The sequence below is a fragment of the Ammospiza caudacuta genome, chromosome 10, assembly GCF_027887145.1.
Source record: "Ammospiza caudacuta isolate bAmmCau1 chromosome 10, bAmmCau1.pri, whole genome shotgun sequence".
Classification (NCBI taxonomy): Eukaryota; Metazoa; Chordata; class Aves; order Passeriformes; family Passerellidae; genus Ammospiza; species Ammospiza caudacuta.
The window spans coordinates 755528-780751 of record NC_080602.1 but is presented as its reverse complement, the minus strand read 5'-3'; positions in this window follow the sequence as shown (position 1 = coordinate 780751).

Below are 25224 nucleotides of genomic sequence, written 5' to 3'. Positions count from 1 at the left end.
GGCTCCAGGCACACTGCAGCTGCGAAAGGCATCCCAAGGGGAGCGCAAAAGTGACGCAACTTGGCTGCCACCACTGATATTTCCATGAGACCATCCCGAACCATAGGCTGATTTTCCTTCCTAGGCTTAAGGTTTGAGTTACGCCTAGGGTAAGGGTCTATTAACCAGAAAGCCCTGAGTTCCAAGAACACAGCAGCTGCGAAGGACTAGCCAAGAAGAGCGCAAAAGTAGCACAACATGCCTGCCTCCACAGCTTTTTCCTTGGGGACATGCCTAATTCCTGGCTGATTTGCCTTTCTTGTCTTAGGGTTGGGGTTCGGCCTAGGGCTAGGATTTTTAAAAGCAGGAAGCCCTGAGTTCCAGGCACACTGCAGCTGTGAAAGGCATCCAAAAGGGAGTGCAAAAGTGCCACAACATGGCTGCTTTCACGGCTTTTTCCTTGGCAAGACGCCTAACACCAGGCTGATTTACCTTCCCAGGGTTACTGTTAGGCTTAGGCCTAGGGCTAGGATTTTTTAAACTAGGAAGCCCTGGGCTCCAGGCACACTGCAGCTGTTCAAGGCATCCCAAGGGGAGTACAAAAGTGCAACAACATGGCAGCTTTCACAGCTTTTTCCTTGGCACCATCCCTATACCTAGGCTGATTTATCTGCCTAGGGTTAGGGTTAGGGTTCAGCCTAGGGCTTGGATTTTTTTAACCAGGAAGCCCTGAGTTCCAGGCTTACTTCATCTGCCAAAGGCATCCCAAAGGGAGTGCAGAAGTGCCACAACATGGCTGCTTTCACGGCTTTTCCCTTAGGAAGAACCCTAATACCCGGCTGATTTACCTTCCTAGGGTTACTGTTAGGCTTAGGCCTAGGACTTTTAAAACCAGGAAGCCCTGGGCTCCAGGCACACGGCAGCTGCGAAAGGCATCCCAAGGGGAGCGCAAAAGTGACGCAACTTGGCTGCCACCACTGATATTTCCATGAGACCATCCCGAACCATAGGCTGATTTTCCTTCCTAGGGTTAAGGTTTGAGTTACGCCTAGGGTAAGGGTCTATTAACCAGAAAGCCCTGAGTTCCAAGAACACAGCAGCTGCGAAGGACTACCCAAGAAGAGCGCAAAAGTAGCACAACATGCCTGCCTCCACAGCTTTTTCCTTGGGGACATGCCTAATTCCTGGCTGATTTGCCTTTCTCGTCTTAGGGTTGAGGTTCGGCCTAGGGCTAGGATTTTTAAAATCAGGAAGCCCTGAGTTCCAGGCACACTGCAGCTGTGAAAGGCATCCAAAAGGGAGTGCAAAAGTGCCACAACATGGCTGCTTTCACGGCTTTTTCCTTGGCAAGACGCCTAACACCAGGCTGATTTGCCTTCCCAGGGTTACTGTTAGGCTTAGGCCTAGGGCTAGGATTTTTAAAACTAGGAAGCCCTTAGCTCCAGGCACACTGCAGCTGTTCAAGGCATCCCAAGGGGAGTACAAAAGTGCAACAACATGGCAGCTTTCACAGCTTTTTCCTTGGCACCATCCCTATACCTAGGCTGATTTATCTGCCTAGGGTTAGGGTTAGGGTTCAGCCTAGGGCTTGAATTTCTTTAACCAGGAAGCCCTGAGTTCCAGGCTTACTTCATCTGCCAAAGGCATCCCAAAGGGAGTGCAGAAGTGCCACAACATGGCTGCTTTCACGGCTTTTCCCTTAGGAAGAACCCTAATACCCGGCTGATTTACCTTCCTAGGGTTACTGTTAGGCTTAGGCCTAGGACTTTTAAAACCAGGAAACCCTGGGCTCCAGGCAACACTGCAGCTGCGAAAGGCATCCCAAGGGGAGCGCAAAAGTGACGCAACTTGGCTGCCACCACTGATATTTCCATGAGAGCATCCCGAACCATAGGCTGATTTTCCTTCCTAGGGTTAAGGTTTGAGTTGCGCCTAGGGTAAGGGTCTATTAACCAGAAAGCCCTGAGTTCCAAGAACACAGCAGCTGCGAAGGACTAGCCAAGAGGAGCGCAAAAGTACCGCAACATGCCTGCCTCCACAGCTTTTTCCTTGGGGACATGCCTAATTCCTGGCTGATTTGCCTTTCTCGTCTTAGGGTTGGGGTTCGGCCTAGGGCTAGGATTTTTAAAAGCAGGAAGCCCTGAGTTCCAGGCACACTGGAGCTGTGAAAGGCATCCAAAAGGGAGTGCAAAAGTGCCACAACATGGCTGCTTTCACGGCTTTTTCCTTGGCAAGAAGCCTAACACCAGGCTGATTTACCTTCCCAGGGTTACTGTTAGGCTTAGGGCTAGGGCTAGGATTTTTAAACCTAGGAAGCCCTTAGCTCCAGGCACACTGCAGCTGTTCAAGGCATCCCAAGGGGAGTACAAAAGTGCAACAACATGGCAGCTTTCACAGCTTTTTCCTTGGCACCATCCCTATACCTAGGCTGATTTATCTGCCTAGGGTTAGGGTTAGGGTTCAGCCTAGGGCTTGGATTTCTTTAACCAGGAAGCCCTGAGTTCCAGGCTTACTTCATCTGCCAAAGGCATCCCAAAGGGAGTGCAGAAGTGCCACAACATGGCTGCTTTCACGGCTTTTCCCTTAGGAAGAACCCTAATACCCGGCTGATTTACCTTCCTAGGGTTACTGTTAGGCTTAGGCCTAGGACTTTTAAAACCAGGAAGCCCTGGGCTCCAGGCACACTGCAGCTGCGAAAGGCATCCCAAGGGGAGCGCAAAAGTGACGCAACTTGGCTGCCACCACTGATATTTCCATGAGACCATCCCGAACCATAGGCTGATTTTCCTTCCTAGGGTTAAGGTTTGAGTTACGCCTAGGGTAAGGGCTCTATTAACCAGAAAGCCCTGAGTTCCAAGAACACAGCAGCTGCGAAGGACTAGCCAAGAAGAGCGCAAAAGTAGCACAACATGCCTGCCTCCACAGCTTTTTCCTTGGGGACATGCCTAATTCCTGGCTGATTTGCCTTTCTCGTCTTAGGGTTGGGGTTCGGCCTAGGGCTAGGATTTTTAAAAGCAGGAAGCCCTGAGTTCCAGGCACACTGGAGCTGTGAAAGGCATCCAAAAGGGAGTGCAAAAGTGCCACAACATGGCTGCTTTCACGGCTTTTTCCTTGGCAAGAAGCCTAACACCAGGCTGATTTACCTTCCCAGGGTTACTGTTAGGCTTAGGCCTAGGGCTAGGATTTTTAAAACTAGGAAGCCCTTAGCTCCAGGCACACTGCAGCTGTTCAAGGCATCCCAAGGGGAGTACAAAAGTGCAACAACATGGCAGCTTTCACAGCTTTTTCCTTGGCACCATCCCTATACCTAGGCTGATTTATCTGCCTAGGGTTAGGGTTAGGGTTCAGCCTAGGGCTTGGATTTCTTTAACCAGGAAGCCCTGAGTTCCAGGCTTACTTCATCTGCCAAAGGCATCCCAAAGGGAGTGCAGAAGTGCCACAACATGGCTGCTTTCACGGCTTTTCCCTTAGGAAGAACCCTAATACCCGGCTGATTTACCTTCCTAGGGTTACTGTTAGGCTTAGGCCTAGGACTTTTAAAACCAGGAAGCCCTGGGCTCCAGGCACACTGCAGCTGCGAAAGGCATCCCAAGGGGAGCGCAAAAATGACGCAACTTGGCTGCCACCACTGATATTTCCATGAGACCATCCCGAACCATAGGCTGATTTTCCTTCCTAGGGTTAAGGTTTGAGTTACGCCTAGGGTAAGGTTTCTATTTACCAGAAAGCCCTGAGTTCCAAGAACACAGCAGCTGTGAAGGACTAGCCAAGAAGAGCGCAAAAGTAGCACAACATGCCTGCCTCCACAGCTTTTTCCTTGGGGACATGCCTAATTCCTGGCTGATTTGCCTTTCTCGTCTTAGGTTTGAGGTTCGGCCTAGGGCTAGGATTTTTAAAATCAGGAAGCCCTGAGTTCCAGGCACACTGGAGCTGTGAAAGGCATCCAAAAGGGAGTGCAAAAGTGCCACAACATGGCTGCTTTCACGGCTTTTTCCTTGGCAAGACGCCTAACACCAGGCTGATTTGCCTTCCCAGGGTTACTGTTAGGCTTAGGCCTAGGGCTAGGATTTTTAAAACTAGGAAGCCCTGGGCTCCAGGCACACTGCAGCTGTTCAAGGCATCCCAAGGGGAGTACAAAAGTGCAACAACATGGCAGCTTTCACAGCTTTTTCCTTGGCACCATCCCTATACCTAGGCTGATTTATCTGCCTAGGGTTAGGGTTAGGGTTCAGCCTAGGGCTTGGATTTTTTTAACCAGGAAGCCCTGAGTTCCAGGCTTACTTCATCTGCCAAAGGCATCCCAAAGGGAGTGCAGAAGTGCCACAACATGGCTGCTTTCATGGCTTTTCCCTTAGGAAGAACCCTAATACCCGGCTGATTTACCTTCCTAGGGTTACTGTTAGGCTTAGGCCTAGGACTTTTAAAACCAGGAAGCCCTGGGCTCCAGGCACACTGCAGCTGCGAAAGGCATCCCAAGGGGAGCGCAAAAGTGACGCAACTTGGCTGCCACCACTGATATTTCCATGAGACCATCCCGAACCATAGGCTGATTTTCCTTCCTAGGGTTAAGGTTTGAGTTACGCCTAGGGTAAGGGTCTATTAACCAGAAAGCCCTGACTTCCAAGAACACAGCAGCTGCGAAGGACTAGCCAAGAAGAGCGCAAAAGTAGCACAACATGCCTGCCTCCACAGCTTTTTCCTTGGGGACATGCCTAATTCCTGGCTGATTTGCCTTTCTCGTCTTAGGTTTGAGGTTCGGCCTAGGGCTAGGATTTTTAAAATCAGGAAGCCCTGAGTTCCAGGCACACTGGAGCTGTGAAAGGCATCCAAAAGGGAGTGCAAAAGTGCCACAACATGGCTGCTTTCACGGCTTTTTCCTTGGCAAGACGCCTAACACCAGGCTGATTTGCCTTCCCAGGGTTACTGTTAGGCTTAGGCCTAGGGCTAGGATTTTTAAAACTAGGAAGCCCTGGGCTCCAGGCACACTGCAGCTGTTCAAGGCATCCCAAGGGGAGTACAAAAGTGCAACAACATGGCAGCTTTCACAGCTTTTTCCTTGGCACCATCCCTATACCTAGGCTGATTTATCTGCCTAGGGTTAGGGTTAGGGTTCAGCCTAGGGCTTGGATTTTTTTAACCAGGAAGCCCTGAGTTCCAGGCTTACTTCATCTGCCAAAGGCATCCCAAAGGGAGTGCAGAAGTGCCACAACATGACTGCTTTCACGGCTTTTCCCTTAGGAAGAACCCTAATACCCGGCTGATTTACCTTCCTAGGGTTACTGTTAGGCTTAGGCCTAGGACTTTTAAAACCAGGAAGCCCTGGGCTCCAGGCACACTGCAGCTGCGAAAGGCATCCCAAGGGGAGCGCAAAAGTGACGCAACTTGGCTGCCACCACTGATATTTCCATGAGACCATCCCGAACCATAGGCTGATTTTCCTTCCTAGGGTTAAGGTTTGAGTTACGCCTAGGGTAAGGGTCTATTAACCAGAAAGCCCTGAGTTCCAAGAACACAGCAGCTGCGAAGGACTACCCAAGAAGAGCGCAAAAGTACCACAACATGCCTGCCTCCACAGCTTTTTCCTTGGGGACATGCCTAATTCCTGGCTGATTTGCCTTTCTCGTCTTAGGGTTGGGGTTCGGCCTAGGGCTAGGATTTTTAAAATCAGGAAGCCCTGAGTTCCAGGCACACTGGAGCTGTGAAAGGCATCCAAAAGGGAGTGCAAAAGTGCCACAACATGGCTGCTTTCACGGCTTTTTCCTTGGCAAGACGCCTAACACAAGGCTGATTTGCCTTCCCAGGGTTACTGTTAGGCTTAGGCCTAGGGCTAGGATTTTTAAAACTAGGAAGCCCTGGGCTCCAGGCACACTGCAGCTGTTCAAGGCATCCCAAGGGGAGTACAAAAGTGCAACAACATGGCAGCTTTCACAGCTTTTTCCTTGGCACCATCCCTATACCTAGGCTGATTTATCTGCCTAGGGTTAGGGTTAGGGTTCAGCCTAGGGCTTGGATTTCTTTAACCAGGAAGCCCTGAGTTCCAGGCTTACTTCATCTGCCAAAGGCATCCCAAAGGGAGTGCAGAAGTGCCACAACATGGCTGCTTTCACGGCTTTTCCCTTAGGAAGAACCCTAATACCCGGCTGATTTACCTTCCTAGGGTTACTGTTAGGCTTAGGCCTAGGACTTTTAAAACCAGGAAGCCCTGGGCTCCAGGCACACTGCAGCTGCGAAAGGCATCCCAAGGGGAGCGCAAAAGTGACGCAACTTGGCTGCCACCACTGATATTTCCATGAGACCATCCCGAACCATAGGCTGATTTTCCTTCCTAGGGTTAAGGTTTGAGTTACGCCTAGGGTAAGGGCTCTATTAACCAGAAAGCCCTGAGTTCCAAGAACACAGCAGCTGCGAAGGACTACCCAAGAAGAGCGCAAAAGTACCACAACATGCCTGCCTCCACAGCTTTTTCCTTGGGGACATGCCTAATTCCTGGCTGATTTGCCTTTCTCGTCTTAGGGTTGGGGTTCGGCCTAGGGCTAGGATTTTTAAAAGCAGGAAGCCCTGAGTTCCAGGCACACTGGAGCTGTGAAAGGCATCCAAAAGGGAGTGCAAAAGTGCCACAACATGGCTGCTTTCACGGCTTTTTCCTTGGCAAGACGCCTAACACCAGGCTGATTTGCCTTCCCAGGGTTACTGTTAGGCTTAGGCCTAGGGCTAGGATTTTTAAAACTAGGAAGCCCTGGGCTCCAGGCACACTGCAGCTGTTCAAGGCATCCCAAGGGGAGTACAAAAGTGCAACAACATGGCAGCTTTCACAGCTTTTTCCTTGGCACCATCCCTATACCTAGGGTGATTTATCTGCCTAGGGTTAGGGTTAGGGTTCAGCCTAGGGCTTGGATTTCTTTAACCAGGAAGCCCTGAGTTCCAGGCTTACTTCATCTGCCAAAGGCATCCCAAAGGGAGTGCAGAAGTGCCACAACATGGCTGCTTTCACGGCTTTTCCCTTAGGAAGAACCCTAATACCCGGCTGATTTACCTTCCTAGGGTTACTGTTAGGCTTAGGCCTAGGACTTTTAAAACCAGGAAGCCCTGGGCTCCAGGCACACTGCAGCTGCGAAAGGCATCCCAAGGGGAGCGCAAAAGTGACGCAACTTGGCTGCCACCACTGATATTTCCATGAGACCATCCCGAACCATAGGCTGATTTTCCTTCCTAGGGTTAAGGTTTGAGTTACGCCTAGGGTAAGGGTCTATTAACCAGAAAGCCCTGAGTTCCAAGAACACAGCAGCTGCGAAGGACTAGCCAAGAAGAGCGCAAAAGTACCACAACATGCCTGCCTCCACAGCTTTTTCCTTGGGGACATGCCTAATTCCTGGCTGATTTGCCTTTCTCGTCTTAGGGTTGGGGTTCGGCCTAGGGCTAGGATTTTTAAAATCAGGAAGCCCTGAGTTCCAGGCACACTGGAGCTGTGAAAGGCATCCAAAAGGGAGTGCAAAAGTGCCACAACATGGCTGCTTTCACGGCTTTTTCCTTGGCAAGACGCCTAACACAAGGCTGATTTGCCTTCCCAGGGTTACTGTTAGGCTTAGGCCTAGGGCTAGGATTTTTAAAACTAGGAAGCCCTGGGCTCCAGGCACACTGCAGCTGTTCAAGGCATCCCAAGGGGAGTACAAAAGTGCAACAACATGGCAGCTTTCACAGCTTTTTCCTTGGCACCATCCCTATACCTAGGCTGATTTATCTGCCTAGGGTTAGGGTTAGGGTTCAGCCTAGGGCTTGGATTTCTTTAACCAGGAAGCCCTGAGTTCCAGGCTTACTTCATCTGCCAAAGGCATCCCAAAGGGAGTGCAGAAGTGCCACAACATGGCTGCTTTCATGGCTTTTCCCTTAGGAAGAACCCTAATACCCGGCTGATTTACCTTCCTAGGGTTACTGTTAGGCTTAGGCCTAGGACTTTTAAAACCAGGAAGCCCTGGGCTCCAGGCACACTGCAGCTGCGAAAGGCATCCCAAGGGGAGCGCAAAAGTGACGCAACTTGGCTGCCACCACTGATATTTCCATGAGACCATCCCGAACCATAGGCTGATTTTCCTTCCTAGGGTTAAGGTTTGAGTTACGCCTAGGGTAAGGGCTCTATTAACCAGAAAGCCCTGAGTTCCAAGAACACAGCAGCTGCGAAGGACTACCCAAGAAGAGCGCAAAAGTACCACAACATGCCTGCCTCCACAGCTTTTTCCTTGGGGACATGCCTAATTCCTGGCTGATTTGCCTTTCTCGTCTTAGGGTTTGGGTTCGGCCTAGGGCTAGGATTTTTAAAAGCAGGAAGCCCTGAGTTCCAGGCACACTGCAGCTGTGAAAGGCATCCAAAAGGGAGTGCAAAAGTGCCACAACATGGCTGCTTTCACGGCTTTTTCCTTGCCAAGACGCCTAACACCAGGCTGATTTACCTTCCCAGGGTTACTGTTAGGCTTAGGCCTAGGGCTAAGATTTTTAAAACTAGGTAGCCCTTAGCTCCAGGCACACTGCAGCTGTTCAAGGCATCCCAAGGGGAGTACAAAAGTGCAACAACATGGCAGCTTTCACAGCTTTTTCCTTGGCACCATCCCTATACCTAGGCTGATTTATCTGCCTAGGGTTAGGGTTAGGGTTCAGCCTAGGGCTTGGATTTTTTTAACCAGGAAGCCCTGAGTTCCAGGCTTACTTCATCTGCCAAAGGCATCCCAAAGGGAGTGCAGAAGTGCCACAACATGGCTGCTTTCACGGCTTTTCCCTTAGGAAGAACCCTAATACCCGGCTGATTTACCTTCCTAGGGTTACTGTTAGGCTTAGGCCTAGGACTTTTAAAACCAGGAAGCCCTGGGCTCTAGGCAACACTGCAGCTGCGAAAGGCATCCCAAGGGGAGCGCAAAAGTGACGCAACTTGGCTGCCACCACTGATATTTCCATGAGACCATCCCGAACCATAGGCTGATTTTCCTTCCTAGGGTTAAGGTTTGAGTTACGCCTAGGGTAAGGGTCTATTAACCAGAAAGCCCTGAGTTCCAAGAACACAGCAGCTGCGAAGGACTAGCCAAGAAGAGCGCAAAAGTACCACAACATGCCTGCCTCCACAGCTTTTTCCTTGGGGACATGCCTAATTCCTGGCTGATTTGCCTTTCTCGTCTTAGGGTTGGGGTTCGGCCTAGGGCTAGGATTTTTAAAAGCAGGAAGCCCTGAGTTCCAGGCACACTGCAGCTGTGAAAGGCATCCAAAAGGGAGTGCAAAAGTGACACAACATGGCTGCTTTCACGGCTTTTTCCTTGGCAAGAAGCCTAACACCAGGCTGATTTACCTTCCCAGGGTTACTGTTAGGCTTAGGCCTAGGGCTAGGATTTTTAAAACTAGGAAGCCCTTAGCTCCAGGCACACTGCAGCTGTTCAAGGCATCCCAAGGGGAGTACAAAAGTGCAACAACATGGCAGCTTTCACAGCTTTTTCCTTGGCACCATCCCTATACCTAGGCTGATTTATCTGCCTAGGGTTAGGGTTAGGGTTCAGCCTAGGGCTTGGATTTCTTTAACCAGGAAGCCCTGAGTTCCAGGCTTACTTCATCTGCCAAAGGCATCCCAAAGGGAGTGCAGAAGTGCCACAACATGGCTGCTTTCACGGCTTTTCCCTTAGGAAGAACCCTAATACCCGGCTGATTTACCTTCCTAGGGTTACTGTTAGGCTTAGGCCTAGGACTTTTAAAACCAGGAAGCCCTGGGCTCCAGGCACACTGCAGCTGCGAAAGGCATCCCAAGGGGAGCGCAAAAGTGACGCAACTTGGCTGCCACCACTGATATTTCCATGAGACCATCCCGAACCATAGGCTGATTTTCCTTCCTAGGGTTAAGGTTTGAGTTACGCCTAGGGTAAGGGTCTATTAACCAGAAAGCCCTGAGTTCCAAGAACACAGCAGCTGCGAAGGACTAGCCAAGAAGAGCGCAAAAGTACCACAACATGCCTGCCTCCACAGCTTTTTCCTTGGGGACATGCCTAATTCCTGGCTGATTTGCCTTTCTCGTCATAGGGTTGGGGTTCGGCCTAGGGCTAGGATTTTTAAAAGCAGGAAGCCCTGAGTTCCAGGCACACTGGAGCTGTGAAAGGCATCCAAAAGGGAGTGCAAAAGTGCCACAACATGGCTGCTTTCACGGCTTTTTCCTTGGCAAGACGCCTAACACCAGGCTGATTTACCTTCCCAGGGTTACTGTTAGGCTTAGGCCTAGGGCTAGGATTTTTAAAACTAGGAAGCCCTTAGCTCCAGGCACACTGCAGCTGTTCAAGGCATCCCAAGGGGAGTACAAAAGTGCAACAACATGGCAGCTTTCTCAGCTTTTTCCTTGGCACCATCCCTATACCTAGGCTGATTTATCTGCCTAGGGTTAGGGTTAGGGTTCAGCCTAGGGCTTGGATTTCTTTAACCAGGAAGCCCTGAGTTCCAGGCTTACTTCATCTGCCAAAGGCATCCCAAAGGGAGTGCAGAAGTGCCACAACATGGCTGCTTTCACGGCTTTTCCCTTAGGAAGAACCCTAATACCCGGCTGATTTACCTTCCTAGGGTTACTGTTAGGCTTAGGCCTAGGACTTTTAAAACCAGGAAGCCCTGGGCTCCAGGCACACTGCAGCTGCGAAAGGCATCCCAAGGGGAGCGCAAAAATGACGCAACTTGGCTGCCACCACTGATATTTCCATGAGACCATCCCGAACCATAGGCTGATTTTCCTTCCTAGGGTTAAGGTTTGAGTTACGCCTAGGGTATGGTTTCTATTTACCAGAAAGCCCTGAGTTCCAAGAACACAGCAGCTGCGAAGGACTAGCCAAGAAGAGCGCAAAAGTACCACAACATGCCTGCCTCCACAGCTTTTTCCTTGGGGACATGCCTAATTCCTGGCTGATTTGCCTTTCTCGTCTTAGGGTTGGGGTTCGGCCTAGGGCTAGGATTTTTAAAAGCAGGAAGCCCTGAGTTCCAGGCACACTGGAGCTGTGAAAGGCATCCAAAAGGGAGTGCAAAAGTGCCACAACATGGCTGCTTTCACGGCTTTTTCCTTGGCAAGACGCCTAACACCAGGCTGATTTACCTTCCCAGGGTTACTGTTAGGCTTAGGCCTAGGGCTAGGATTTTTAAAACTAGGAAGCCCTTAGCTCCAGGCACACTGCAGCTGTTCAAGGCATCCCAAGGGGAGTACAAAAGTGCAACAACATGGCAGCTTTCACAGCTTTTTCCTTGGCACCATCCCTATACCTAGGCTGATTTATCTGCCTAGGGTTAGGGTTAGGGTTCAGCCTAGGGCTTGGATTTTTTTAACCAGGAAGCCCTGAGTTCCAGGCTTACTTCATCTGCCAAAGGCATCCCAAAGGGAGTGCAGAAGTGCCACAACATGGCTGCTTTCACGGCTTTTCCCTTAGGAAGAACCCTAATACCCGGCTGATTTACCTTCCTAGGGTTACTGTTAGGCTTAGGCCTAGGACTTTTAAAACCAGGAAGCCCTGGGCTCCAGGCACACTGCAGCTGCGAAAGGCATCCCAAGGGGAGCGCAAAAGTGACGCAACTTGGCTGCCACCACTGATATTTCCATGAGACCATCCCGAACCATAGGCTGATTTTCCTTCCTAGGGTTAAGGTTTTAGTTACGCCTAGGGTAAGGGTCTATTAACCAGAAAGCCCTGAGTTCCAAGAACACAGCAGCTGCGAAGGACTACCCAAGAAGAGCGCAAAAGTACCACAACATGCCTGCCTCCACAGCTTTTTCCTTGGGGACATGCCTAATTCCTGGCTGATTTGCCTTTCTCGTCTTAGGGTTGGGGTTCGGCCTAGGGCTAGGATTTTTAAAAGCAGGAAGCCCTGAGTTCCAGGCACACTGGAGCTGTGAAAGGCATCCAAAAGGGAGTGCAAAAGTGCCACAACATGGCTGTTTCACGGCTTTTTCCTTGCCAAGACGCCTAACACCAGGCTGATTTGCCTTCCCAGGGTTACTGTTAGGCTTAGGCCTAGGGCTAGGATTTTTAAAACTAGGAAGCCCTGGGCTCCAGGCACACTGCAGCTGTTCAAGGCATCCCAAGGGGAGTACAAAAGTGCAACAACATGGCAGCTTTCACAGCTTTTTCCTTGGCACCATCCCTATACCTAGGCTGATTTATCTGCCTAGGATTAGGGTTAGGGTTCAGCCTAGGGCTTGGATTTCTTTAACCAGGAAGCCCTGAGTTCCAGGCTTACTTCATCTGCCAAAGGCATCCCAAAGGGAGTGCAGAAGTGCCACAACATGGCTGCTTTCACGGCTTTTCCCTTAGGAAGAACCCTAATACCCGGCTGATTTACCTTCCTAGGGTTACTGTTAGGCTTAGGCCTAGGACTTTTAAAACCAGGAAGCCCTGGGCTCCAGGCACACTGCAGCTGCGAAAGGCATCCCAAGGGGAGCGCAAAAGTGACGCAACTTGGCTGCCACCACTGATATTTCCATGAGACCATCCCGAACCATAGGATGATTTTCCTTCCTAGGGTTAAGGTTTGAGTTACGCCTAGGGTAAGGGTTCTATTAACCAGAAAGCCCTGAGTTCCAAGAACACAGCAGCTGCGAAGGACTAGCCAAGAAGAGCGCAAAAGTAGCACAACATGCCTGCCTCCACAGCTTTTTCCTTGTGGACATGCCTAATTCCTGGCTGATTTGCCTTTCTCGTCTTAGGGTTGGGGTTCGGCCTAGGGCTAGGATTTTTAAAAGCAGGAAGCCCTGAGTTCCAGGCACACTGGAGCTGTGAAAGGCATCCAAAAGGGAGTGCAAAAGTGCCACAACATGGCTGCTTTCACGGCTTTTTCCTTGGCAAGAAGCCTAACACCAGGCTGATTTACCTTCCCAGGGTTACTGTTAGGCTTAGGCCTAGGGCTAGGATTTTTAAAACTAGGAAGCCCTTAGCTCCAGGCACACTGCAGCTGTTCAAGGCATCCCAAGGGGAGTACAAAAGTGCAACAACATGGCAGCTTTCACAGCTTTTTCCTTGGCACCATCCCTATACCTAGGCTGATTTATCTGCCTAGGGTTAGGGTTAGGGTTCAGCCTAGGGCTTGGATTTCTTTAACCAGGAAGCCCTGAGTTCCAGGCTTACTTCATCTGCCAAAGGCATCCCAAAGGGAGTGCAGAAGTGCCACAACATGGCTGCTTTCACGGCTTTTCCCTTAGGAAGAACCCTAATACCCGGCTGATTTACCTTCCTAGGGTTACTGTTAGGCTTAGGCCTAGGACTTTTAAAACCAGGAAGCCCTGGGCTCCAGGCACACTGCAGCTGCGAAAGGCATCCCAAGGGGAGCGCAAAAGTGACGCAACTTGGCTGCCACCACTGATATTTCCATGAGACCATCCCGAACCATAGGCTGATTTTCCTTCCTAGGGTTAAGGTTTGAGTTACGCCTAGGGTAAGGGCTCTATTAACCAGAAAGCCCTGAGTTCCAAGAACACAGCAGCTGCGAAGGACTACCCAAGAAGAGCGCAAAAGTACCACAACATGCCTGCCTCCACAGCTTTTTCCTTGGGGACATGCCTAATTCCTGGCTGATTTGCCTTTCTCGTCTTAGGGTTGGGGTTCGGCCTAGGGCTAGGATTTTTAAAAGCAGGAAGCCCTGAGTTCCAGGCACACTGGAGCTGTGAAAGGCATCCAAAAGGGAGTGCAAAAGTGCCACAACATGGCTGCTTTCACGGCTTTTTCCTTGGCAAGACGCCTAACACCAGGCTGATTTGCCTTCCCAGGGTTACTGTTAGGCTTAGGCCTAGGGCTAGGATTTTTAAAACTAGGAAGCCCTTAGCTCCAGGCACACTGCAGCTGTTCAAGGCATCCCAAGGGGAGTACAAAAGTGCAACAACATGGCAGCTTTCACAGCTTTTTCCTTGGCACCATCCCTATACCTAGGCTGATTTATCTGCCTAGGGTTAGGGTTAGGGTTCAGCCTAGGGCTTGGATTTTTTTAACCAGGAAGCCCTGAGTTCCAGGCTTACTTCATCTGCCAAAGGCATCCCAAAGGGAGTGCAGAAGTGCCACAACATGGCTGCTTTCACGGCTTTTCCCTTAGGAAGAACCCTAATACCCGGCTGATTTACCTTCCTAGGGTTACTGTTAGGCTTAGGCCTAGGACTTTTAAAACCAGGAAGCCCTGGGCTCCAGGCACACTGCAGCTGCGAAAGGCATCCCAAGGGGAGCGCAAAAGTGACGCAACTTGGCTGCCACCACTGATATTTCCATGAGACCATCCCGAACCATAGGCTGATTTTCCTTCCTAGGGTTAAGGTTTTAGTTACGCCTAGGGTAAGGGTCTATTAACCAGAAAGCCCTGAGTTCCAAGAACACAGCAGCTGCGAAGGACTACCCAAGAAGAGCGCAAAAGTACCACAACATGCCTGCCTCCACAGCTTTTTCCTTGGGGACATGCCTAATTCCTGGCTGATTTGCCTTTCTCGTCTTAGGGTTGGGGTTCGGCCTAGGACTAGGATTTTTAAAATCAGGAAGCCCTGAGTTCCAGGCACACTGGAGCTGTGAAAGGCATCCAAAAGGGAGTGCAAAAGTGCCACAACATGGCTGCTTTCACGGCTTTTTCCTTGGCAAGACGCCTAACACCAGGCTGATTTGCCTTCCCAGGGTTACTGTTAGGCTTAGGCCTAGGGCTAGGATTTTTAAAACTAGGAAGCCCTTAGCTCCAGGCACACTGCAGCTGTTCAAGGCATCCCAAGGGGAGTACAAAAGTGCAACAACATGGCAGCTTTCACAGCTTTTTCCTTGGCACCATCCCTATACCTAGGCTGATTTATCTGCCTAGGGTTAGGGTTAGGGTTCAGCCTAGGGCTTGGATTTCTTTAACCAGGAAGCCCTGAGTTCCAGGCTTACTTCATCTGCCAAAGGCATCCCAAAGGGAGTGCAGAAGTGCCACAACATGGCTGCTTTCACGGCTTTTCCCTTAGGAAGAACCCTAATACCCGGCTGATTTACCTTCCTAGGGTTACTGTTAGGCTTAGGCCTAGGACTTTTAAAACCAGGAAGCCCTGGGCTCCAGGCACACTGCAGCTGCGAAAGGCATCCCAAGGGGAGCGCAAAAGTGACGCAACTTGGCTGCCACCACTGATATTTCCATGAGACCATCCCGAACCATAGGCTGATTTTCCTTCCTAGGGTTAAGGTTTGAGTTACGCCTAGGGTAAGGGTCTATTAACCAGAAAGCCCTGAGTTCCAAGAACACAGCAGCTGCGAAGGACTAGCCAAGAAGAGCGCAAAAGTAGCACAACATGCCTGCCTCCACAGCTTTTTCCTTGGGGACATGCCTAATTCCTGGCTGATTTGCCTTTCTCGTCTTAGGTTTGAGGTTCGGCCTAGGGCTAGGATTTTTAAAATCAGGAAGCCCTGAGTTCCAGGCACACTGGAGCTGTGAAAGGCATCCAAAAGGGAGTGCAAAAGTGCCACAACATGGCTGCTTTCACGGCTTTTTCCTTGGCAAGACGCCTAACACCAGGCTGATTTGCCTTCCCAGGGTTACTGTTAGGCTTAGGCCTAGGGCTAGGATTTTTAAAACTAGGAAGCCCTGGGCTCCAGGCACACTGCAGCTGTTCAAGGCATCCCAAGGGGAGTACAAAAGTGCAACAACATGGCAGCTTTCACAGCTTTTTCCTTGGCACCATCCCTATACCTAGGCTGATTTATCTGCCTAGGGTTAGGGTTAGGGTTCAGCCTAGGGCTTGGATTTTTTTAACCAGGAAGCCCTGAGTTCCAGGCTTACTTCATCTGCCAAAGGCATCCCAAAGGGAGTGCAGAAGTGCCACAACATGGCTGCTTTCACGGCTTTTCCCTTAGGAAGAACCCTAATACCCGGCTGATTTACCTTCCTAGGGTTACTGTTAGGCTTAGGCCTAGGACTTTTAAAACCAGGAAGCCCTGGGCTCCAGGCACACTGCAGCTGCGAAAGGCAGGAATCCCAAGGGGAGCGCAAAAGTGACGCAACTTGGCTGCCACCACTGATATTTCCATGAGACCTTCCTGAACCATAGGCTGATTTTCCTTCCTAGGGTTAAGGTTTGATTTACGCCTAGGGTAAGGGTTCTATTAACCAGAAAGCCCTGAGTTCCAAGAACACAGCAGCTGCGAAGGACTAGCCAAGAAGAGCGCAAAAGTACCACAACATGCCTGCCTCCACAGCTTTTTCCTTGGGGACATGCCTAATTCCTGGCTGATTTGCCTTTCTCGTCTTAGGTTTGAGGTTCGGCCTAGGGCTAGGATTTTTAAAAGCAGGAAGCCCTGAGTTCCAGGCACACTGGAGCTGTGAAAGGCATCCAAAAGGGAGTGCAAAAGTGCCACAACATGGCTGCTTTCACGGCTTTTTTCCTTGGCAAGACGCCTAACACCAGGCTGATTTGCCTTCCCAGGGTTACTGTTAGGCTTAGGCCTAGGGCTAGGATTTTTAAAACTAGGAAGCCCTGGGCTCCAGGCACACTGCAGCTGTTCAAGGCATCCCAAGGGGAGTACAAAAGTGCAACAACATGGCAGCTTTCACAGCTTTTTCCTTGGCACCATCCCTATACCTAGGCTGATTTATCTGCCTAGGGTTAGGGTTAGGGTTCAGCCTAGGGCTTGGATTTTTTTAACCAGGAAGCCCTGAGTTCCAGGCTTACTTCATCTGCCAAAGGCATCCCAAAGGGAGTGCAGAAGTGCCACAACATGGCTGCTTTCACGGCTTTTCCCTTAGGAAGAACCCTAATACCCGGCTGATTTACCTTCCTAGGGTTACTGTTAGGCTTAGGCCTAGGACTTTTAAAACCAGGAAGCCCTGGGCTCCAGGCACACTGCAGCTGCGAAAGGCATCCCAAGGGGAGCGCAAAAGTGACGCAACTTGGCTGCCACCACTGATATTTCCATGAGACCATCCCGAACCATAGGCTGATTTTCCTTCCTAGGGTTAAGGTTTGAGTTACGCCTAGGGTAAGGGTCTATTAACCAGAAAGCCCTGAGTTCCAAGAACACAGCAGCTGCGAAGGACTAGCCAAGAAGAGCGCAAAAGTAGCACAACATGCCTGCCTCCACAGCTTTTTCCTTGGGGACATGCCTAATTCCTGGCTGATTTGCCTTTCTCGTCTTAGGGTTGGGGTTCGGCCTAGGGCTAGGATTTTTAAAATCAGGAAGCCCTGAGTTCCAGGCACCCTGCAGCTGTGAAAGGCATCCAAAAGGGAGTGCAAAAGTGCCACAACATGGCTGCTTTCACGGCTTTTTCCTTGGCAAGAAGCCTAACACCAGGCTGATTTGCCTTCCAAGGGTTACTGTTAGGCTTAGGCCTAGGGCTAGGATTTTTAAAACTAGGAAGCCCTGGGCTCCAGGCACACTGCAGCTGTTCAAGGCATCCCAAGGGGAGTACAAAAGTGCAACAACATGGCAGCTTTCACAGCTTTTTCCTTGGCACCATCCCTATACCTAGGCTGATTTATCTGCCTAGGGTTAGGGTTAGGGTTCAGCCTAGGGCTTGGATTTCTTTAACCAGGAAGCCCTGAGTTCCAGGCTTACTTCATCTGCCAAAGGCATCCCAAAGGGAGTGCAGAAGTGCCACAACATGGCTGCTTTCACGGCTTTTCCCTTAGGAAGAACCCTAATACCCGGCTGATTTACCTTCCTAGGGTTACTGTTAGGCTTAGGCCTAGGACTTTTAAAACCAGGAAGCCCTGGGCTCCAGGCACACTGCAGCTGCAAAAGGCATCCCAAGGGGAGCGCAAAAGTGACGCAACTTGGCTGCCACCACTGATATTTCCATGAGACCATCCCGAACCATAGGCTGATTTTCCTTCCTAGGGTTAAGGTTTGAGTTACGCCTAGGGGAAGGGTCTATTAACCAGAAAGCCCTGAGTTCCAAGAACACAGCAGCTGCGAAGGACTAGCCAAGAAGAGCGCAAAAGTACCACAACATGCCTGCCTCCACAGCTTTTTCCTTGGGGACATGCCTAATTCCTGGCTGATTTGCCTTTCTCGTCTTAGGGTTGGGGTTCGGCCTAGGGCTAGGATTTTTAAAAGCAGGAAGCCCTGAGTTCCAGGCACACTGGAGCTGTGAAAGGCATCCAAAAGGGAGTGCAAAAGTGCCACAACATGGCTGCTTTCACGGCTTTTTCCTTGGCAAGAAGCCTAACACCAGGCTGATTTACTTTCCCAGGGTTACTGTTAGGCTTAGGCCTAGGGCTAGGATTTTTGAAACTAGGAAGCCCTTAGCTCCAGGCACACTGCAGCAGTTCAAGGCATCCCAAGGGGAGTACAAAAGTGCAACAACATGGCAGCTTTCACAGCTTTTTCCTTGGCACCATCCCTATACCTAGGCTGATTTATCTGCCTAGGGTTAGGGTTAGGGTTCAGCCTAGGGCTGTGATTTCTTTAACCAGGAAGCCCTGAGTTCCAGGCTTACTTCATCTGCCAAAGGCATCCCAAAGGGAGTGCAGAAGTGCCACAACATGGCTGCTTTCACGGCTTTTCCCTTAGGAAGAACCCTAATACCCGGCTGATTTACCTTCCTAGGGTTACTGTTAGGCTTAGGCCTAGGACTTTTAAAACCAGGAAGCCCTGGGCTCCAGGCACACTGCAGCTGCAAAAGGCATCCCAAGGGGAGCGCAAAAGTGACGCAACTTGGCTGCCACCACTGATATTTCCATGAGACCATCCCGAACCATAGGCTGATTTTCCTTCCTAGGGTTAAGGTTTGAGTTACGCCTAGGGGAAGGGTCTATTAACCAGAAAGCCCTGAGTTCCAAGAACACAGCAGCTGCGAAGGACTAGCCAAGAAGAGCGCAAAAGTACCACAACATGCCTGCCTCCACAGCTTTTTCCTTGGGGACATGCCTAATTCCTGGCTGATTTGCCTTTCTCGTCTTAGGGTTGGGGTTCGGCCTAGGGCTAGGATTTTTAAAAGCAGGAAGCCCTGAGTTCCAGGCACACTGGAGCTGTGAAAGGCATCCAAAAGGGAGTGCAAAAGTGCCACAACATGGCTGCTTTCACGGCTTTTTCCTTGGCAAGAAGCCTAACACCAGGCTGATTTACTTTCCCAGGGTTACTGTTAGGCTTAGGCCTAGGGCTAGGATTTTTGAAACTAGGAAGCCCTTAGCTCCAGGCACACTGCAGCTGTTCAAGGCATCCCAAGGGGAGTACAAAAGTGCAACAACATGGCAGCTTTCACAGCTTTTTCCTTGGCACCATCCCTATACCTAGGCTGATTTATCTGCCTAGGGTTAGGGTTAGGGTTCAGCCTAGGGCTTGGATTTCTTTAACCAGGAAGCCCTGAGTTCCAGGCTTACTTCATCTGCCAAAGGCATCCCAAAGGGAGTGCAGAAGTGCCACAACATGGCTGCTTTCACGGCTTTTCCCTTAGGAAGAACCCTAATACCCGGCTGATTTACCTTCCTAGGGTTACTGTTAGGCTTAGGCCTAGGACTTTTAAAACCAGGAAGCCCTGGGCTCCAGGCACACTGCAGCTGCAAAAGGCATCCCAAGGGGAGCGCAAAAGTGACGCAACTTGGCTGCCACCACTGATATTTCCATGAGACCATCCCGAACCATAGGTTGATTTTCCTTCCTAGGGTTAAGGTTTGAGTTACGCCTAGGGTAAGGGTTCTATTAACCAGAAAGCCCTGAGTTCCAAGAACACAGCAGCTGCGAAGGACTAGCCAAGAAGAGCGCAAAAGTACCACAACATGCCTGCCTCCACAGCTTTTTCCTTGGGGACATGCCGAATTCCTGGCTGATTTGCCTTTCTCGTCTTAGGGTTGGGGTTCGGCCTAGGGCAAGGATTTTTAAAAGCAGGAAGCCCTGAGTTCCAGGCACACTGGAGCTGTGAAAGGCATCCAAAAGGGAGTGCAAAAGTGCCACAACATGGCTGTTTCACGGCTTTTTCCTTGGCAAGAAGCCTAAAATCAGGCTGATTTACTTTCCCATGGTTACTGTTAGGCTTAGGCCTAGGGCTAGGATTTTTGAAACTAGGAAGCCCTTAGCTCCAGGCACACTGCAGCTGTTCAAGGCATCCCAAGGGGAGTACAAAAGTGCAACAACATGGCAGCTTTCACAGCTTTTTCCTTGGCACCATCCCTATACCTAGGCTGATTTATCTGCCTAGGGTTAGGGTTAGGGTTCAGCCTAGGGCTTGGATTTTTTTAACCAGGAAGCCCTGAGTTCCAGGCTTACTTCATCTGCCAAAGGCATCCCAAAGGGAGTGCAGAAGTGCCACAACATGGCTGCTTTCACGGCTTTTTCCTTGGCAAGAAGCCTAACACCAGGCTGACTTACTTTCCCAGGGTTACTGTTAGGCTTAGGCCTAGGACTTTTAAAACCAGGAAGCCCTGGGCTCCAGGCACACTGCAGCTGCGAAAGGCATCCCAAGGGGAGCGCAAAAGTGACGCAACTTGGCTGCCACCACTGATATTTCCATGAGACCATCCCGAACCATAGGCTGATTTTCCTTCCTAGGGTTAAGGTTTGAGTTACGCCTAGGGTAAGGGTCTATTAACCAGAAAGCCCTGAGTTCCAAGAACACAGCAGCTGCGAAGGACTAGCCAAGAAGAGCGCAAAAGTACCACAACATGCCTGCCTCCACAGCTTTTTCCTTGGGGACATGCCTAATTCCTGGCTGATTTGCCTTTCTCGTCTTAGGGTTGGGGTTCGGCCTAGGGCTAGGATTTTTAAAATCAGGAAGCCCTGAGTTCCAGGCACACTGCAGCTGTGAAAGGCATCCAAAAGGGAGTGCAAAAGTGCCACAACATGGCTGTTTCACGGCTTTTTCCTTGGCAAGAAGCCTAACATCAGGCTGATTTACTTTCCCAGGGTTACTGTTAGGCTTAGGCCAAGGGCTAGGATTTTTGAAACTAGGAAGCCCTTAGCTCCAGGCACACTGCAGCTGTTCAAGGCATCCCAAGGGGAGTACAAAAGTGCAACAACATGGCAGCTTTCACAGCTTTTTCCTTGGCACCATCCCTATACCTAGGCTGATTTATCTGCCTAGGGTTAGGGTTAGGGTTCAGCCTAGGGCTTGGATTTCTTTAACCAGGAAGCCCTGAGTTCCAGGCTTACTTCATCTGCCAAAGGCATCCCAAAGGGAGTGCAGAAGTGCCACAACATGGCTGCTTTCACGGCTTTTCCCTTAGGAAGAACCCTAATACCCGGCTGATTTACCTTCCTAGGGTTACTGTTAGGCTTAGGCCTAGGACTTTTAAAACCAGGAAGCCCTGGGCTCCAGGCACACTGCAGCTGCAAAAGGCATCCCAAGGGGAGCGCAAAAGTGACGCAACTTGGCTGCCACCACTGATATTTCCATGAGACCATCCCGAACCATAGGCTGATTTTCCTTCCTAGGGTTAAGGTTTGAGTTACGCCTAGGGTAAGGGTTCTATTAACCAGAAAGCCCTGAGTTCCAAGAACACAGCAGCTGCGAAGGACTAGCCAAGAAGAGCGCAAAAGTAGCACAACATGCCTGCCTCCACAGCTTTTTCCTTGGGGACATGCCTAATTCCTGGCTGATTTGCCTTTCTCGTCTTAGGGTTGGGGTTCGGCCTAGGGCTAGGATTTTTAAAATCAGGAAGCCCTGAGTTCCAGGCACACTGGAGCTGTGAAAGGCATCCAAAAGGGAGTGCAAAAGTGCCACAACATGGCTGTTTCACGGCTTGTTCCTTGGCAAGAAGCCTAACATCAGGCTGATTTACTTTCCCAGGGTTACTGTTAGGCTTAGGCCTAGGGCTAGGATTTTTGAAACTAGGAAGCCCTTAGCTCCAGGCACACTGCAGCTGTTCAAGGCATCCCAAGGGGAGTACAAAAGTGCAACAACATGGCAGCTTTCACAGCTTTTTCCTTGGCACCATCCCTATACCTAGGCTGATTTATCTGCCTAGGGTTAGGGTTAGGGTTCAGCCTAGGGCTTGGATTTCTTTAACCAGGAAGCCCTGAGTTCCAGGCTTACTTCATCTGCCAAAGGCATCCCAAAGGGAGTGCAGAAGTGCCACAACATGGCTGCTTTCACGGCTTTTCCCTTAGGAAGAACCCTAATACCCGGCTGATTTACCTTCCTAGGGTTACTGTTAGGCTTAGGCCTAGGACTTTTAAAACCAGGAAGCCCTGGGCTCCAGGCACACTGCAGCTGCGAAAGGCATCCCAAGGGGAGCGCAAAAGTGACGCAACTTGGCTGCCACCACTGATATTTCCATGAGACCATCCCGAACCATAGGCTGATTTTCCTTCCTAGGGTTAAGGTTTGAGTTACGCCTAGGGTAAGGGTTCTATTAACCAGAAAGCCCTGAGTTCCAAGAACACAGCAGCTGCGAAGGACTAGCCAAGAAGAGCGCAAAAGTACCACAACATGCCTGCCTCCACAGCTTTTTCCTTGGGGACATGCCTAATTCCTGGCTGATTTGCCTTTCTCGTCTTAGGGTTGGGGTTCGGCCTAGGGCTAGGATTTTTAAAAGCAGGAAGCCCTGAGTTCCAGGCACACTGGAGCTGTGAAAGGCATCCAAAAGGGAGTGCAAAAGTGCCACAACATGGCTGCTTTCACGGCTTTTTCCTTGGCAAGAAGCCTAACACCAGGCTGATTTACTTTCCCAGGGTTACTGTTAGGCTTAGGCCTAGGGCTAGGATTTTTGAAACTAGGAAGCCCTTAGCTCCAGGCACACTGCAGCTGTTCAAGGCATCCCAAGGGGAGTACAAAAGTGCAACAACATGGCAGCTTTCACAGCTTTTTCCTTGGCAAGAAGCCTAACACCAGGCTGATTTACCTTCCCAGGGTTACTGTTAGGCTTAGGCCTAGGGCTAGGATTTTTGAAACTAGGAAGCCCTTAGCTCCAGGCACACTGCAGCTGTTCAAGGCATCCCAAGGGGAGTACAAAAGTGCAACAACATGGCAGCTTTCACAGCTTTTTCCTTGGCACCATCCCTATACCTAGGCTGATTTATCTGCCTAGGGTTAGGGTTAGGGTTCAGCCTAGGGCTTGGATTTCTTTAACCAGGAAGCCCTGAGTTCCAGGCTTACTTCATCTGCCAAAGGCATCCCAAAGGGAGTGCAGAAGTGCCACAACATGGCTGCTTTCACGGCTTTTTCCTTGGCAAGAAGCCTAACATCAGGCTGATTTACCTTCCCAGGGTTACTGTTAGGCTTAGGCCTAGGGCTAGGATTTTTGAAACTAGGAAGCCCTTAGCTCCAGGCACACTGCAGCTGTTCAAGGCATCCCAAGGGGAGTACAAAAGTGCAACAACATGGCAGCTTTCACAGCTTTTTCCTTGGCACCATCCCTATACCTAGGCTGATTTATCTGCCTAGGGTTAGGGTTAGGGTTCAGCCTAGGGCTTGAATTTTTTTAACCAGGAAGCCCTGAGTTCCAGGCTTACTTCATCTGCCAAAGGCATCCCAAAGGGAGTGCAGAAGTGCCACAACATGGCTGCTTTCACGGCTTTTCCCTTAGGAAGAACCCTAATACCCGGCTGATTTACCTTCCTAGGGTTACTGTTAGGCTTAGGCCTAGGACTTTTAAAACCAGGAAGCCCTGGGCTCCAGGCACACTGCAGCTGCGAAAGGCATCCCAAGGGGAGCGCAAAAGTGACGCAACTTGGCTGCCACCACTGATATTTCCATGAGACCATCCCGAACCATAGGTTGATTTTCCTTCCTAGGGTTAAGGTTTGAGTTACGCCTAGGGTAAGGGTTCTATTAACCAGAAAGCCCTGAGTTCCAAGAACACAGCAGCTGCGAAGGACTAGCCAAGAAGAGCGCAAAAGTACCACAACATGCCTGCCTCCACAGCTTTTTCCTTGGGGACATGCCTAATTCCTGGCTGATTTGCCTTTCTCGTCTTAGGGTTGGGGTTCGGCCTAGGGCTAGGATTTTTAAAATCAGGAAGCCCTGAGTTCCAGGCACACTGCAGCTGTGAAAGGCATCCAAAAGGGAGTGCAAAAGTGCCACAACATGGCTGCTTTCACGGCTTTTTCCTTGGCAAGAAGCCTAACACCAGGCTGATTTGCCTTCCCAGGGTTACTGTTAGGCTTAGGCCTAGGGCTAGGATTTTTAAAACTAGGAAGCCCTGGGCTCCAGGCACACTGCAGCTGTTCAAGGCATCCCAAGGGGAGTACAAAAGTGCAACAACATGGCAGCTTTCACAGCTTTTTCCTTGGCACCATCCCTATACCTAGGCTGATTTATCTGCCTAGGGTTAGGGTTAGGGTTCAGCCTAGGGCTTGGATTTTTTTAACCAGGAAGCCCTGAGTTCCAGGCTTACTTCATCTGCCAAAGGCATCCCAAAGGGAGTGCAGAAGTGCCACAACATGGCTGCTTTCACGGCTTTTCCCTTAGGAAGAACCCTAATACCCGGCTGATTTACCTTCCTAGGGTTACTGTTAGGCTTAGGCCTAGGACTTTTAAAACCAGGAAGCCCTGGGCTCCAGGCACACTGCAGCTGCGAAAGGCATCCCAAGGGGAGCGCAAAAGTGACGCAACTTGGCTGCCACCACTGATATTTCCATGAGACCATCCCGAACCATAGGCTGATTTTCCTTCCTAGGGTTAAGGTTTGAGTTACGCCTAGGGTAAGGGTTCTATTAACCAGAAAGCCCTGAGTTCCAAGAACACAGCAGCTGCGAAGGACTAGCCAAGAAGAGCGCAAAAGTAGCACAACATGCCTGCCTCCACAGCTTTTTCCTTGGGGACATGCCTAATTCCTGGCTGATTTGCCTTTCTCGTCTTAGGGTTGGGGTTCGGCCTAGGGCTAGGATTTTTAAAATCAGGAAGCCCTGAGTTCCAGGCACACTGCAGCTGTGAAAGGCATCCAAAAGGGAATGCAAAAGTGCCACAACATGGCTGCTTTCACGGCTTTTTCCTTGGCAAGAAGCCTAACACCAGGCTGATTTACTTTCCCAGGGTTACTGTTAGGCTTAGGCCTAGGGCTAGGATTTTTGAACCTAGGAAGCCCTTAGCTCCAGGCACACTGCAGCTGTTCAAGGCATCCCAAGGGGAGTACAAAAGTGCAACAACATGGCAGCTTTCACAGCTTTTTCCTTGGCACCATCCCTATACCTAGGCTGATTTATCTGCCTAGGGTTAGGGTTAGGCTTCAGCCTAGGGCTTGGATTTCTTTAACCAGGAAGCCCTGAGTTCCAGGCTTACTTCATCTGCCAAAGGCATCCCAAAGGGAGTGCAGAAGTGCCACAACATGGCTGCTTTCACGGCTTTTTCCTTGGCAAGAAGCCTAACATCAGGCTGATTTACTTTCCC